The sequence below is a fragment of the Gavialis gangeticus genome, unplaced genomic scaffold (assembly GCF_001723915.1).
Source record: "Gavialis gangeticus isolate Ggan-Ray unplaced genomic scaffold, GavGan_comp1, whole genome shotgun sequence".
Lineage (NCBI taxonomy): Eukaryota > Metazoa > Chordata > Crocodylia > Gavialidae > Gavialis > Gavialis gangeticus.
The window spans coordinates 139767564-139768769 of record NW_017729022.1 but is presented as its reverse complement, the minus strand read 5'-3'; the positions used below and the strand labels follow the sequence as shown (position 1 = coordinate 139768769).

Below are 1206 nucleotides of genomic sequence, written 5' to 3'. Positions count from 1 at the left end.
ATGCAAAAATTGAGTTTCAGAACCCGATATATACACTGTGAAATATGGTAATAGTCTTTGAACTAAGACATGAATACACTGAGCTTTTCTCAGGAGAAGCAAAAATAATTTTTATGGTTAGATGGAAAACTTGTAAGGTACCCACCTTAAAGTATTTTAAAAGAGAGTTTCAGGTGCAAATCTTCCCTTTTTTTTTGCAGTCAGGTAAACTTAATAGGACACTGACATCTACTCTGTTGTTTTTCGGATGTAAGGCAGCATTGTGATGAGGCTGAAATTGGAAAGTTTGATCATTCTCAACTCTACCTTTAAGAAGTCAGGAAGTTAAAATAGTGTGCTGCTTTGTCTTTGTTCCAAATTCTTTTACACAAAAAAAACCTTTCTCCTTTGACATTGTCAATAGAAATCAGCTCTTTGATCCCAGTTTTGGTAGATTGAATGCTATGGGGAAAAAAAGTGTATTATTTCATAGATTTTGAGTATTGTAATTTAGAAGACATAACAGATACCTAACTTTTGGTCCTTATTAATTAAACCTTCATATTTGCTCTAAACATACCCTATAATGTTTGAAGTTTCACAAGGCATATCCCTGATCTTTCATTCAATGTCATGTTGGGGAGGGAGGCTTTTTTTGAGATGTTCTGGAAAAATGTACAGGGATGTACAGATTTCATTGCAAGGAATATCACTAACATAAAATCTAGTTAGAAAAAAGTTAAGGAGTTTCAAACAGTCCAAATCTCTTAGTTTCTCACAATTAATTTGTTTTATGAAATATTTATCCTTGCTGTTGTAACAGGGAAGACCTGTGCAATGTGAGGTGTCGCAAAACTGCCTGCATACAATGTGTTTGTCAATGCACAAAGTCAAGATACTGAAAGAAGAATTTTCTCTAGTCATGTTTTTTTAAGACTTTTGTGAAATCATAGAAAATTGGAAGTCTCCCCAGAAATTGTTTTAAGCTAATGTTCCTTTAGTATTTCACGGCTTTAAGTAGCTTTTCTCTTAATTTTTAGTGGTCTTTAAATATTTTTTCTATCCTGTTGCTGTAAAAAATCGGAACTCTTTCAGTAAATCTGTCCTAAAAGAGCAAGTAGTGCTTACAGGATCAAGGCTGTCGCGCCTCGAGTCCGGTGTACCCTTGACCTGCAAGCCTGGGTCGGCACGACCGGCTTGGCGTGAGGGGGGATTTATGACCGGACA

The 1206-nt window shown here is 35.7% G+C and overlaps 1 protein-coding gene across 1 annotated transcript in view; it reads left to right on the top strand.

The window, feature by feature from the left end:
* ESF1 (ESF1 nucleolar pre-rRNA processing protein homolog) overlaps positions 1–1206 on the top strand; it is a 104317-nt gene that overhangs the window by 28624 nt on the left and 74487 nt on the right. The window lies entirely within an intron of this gene.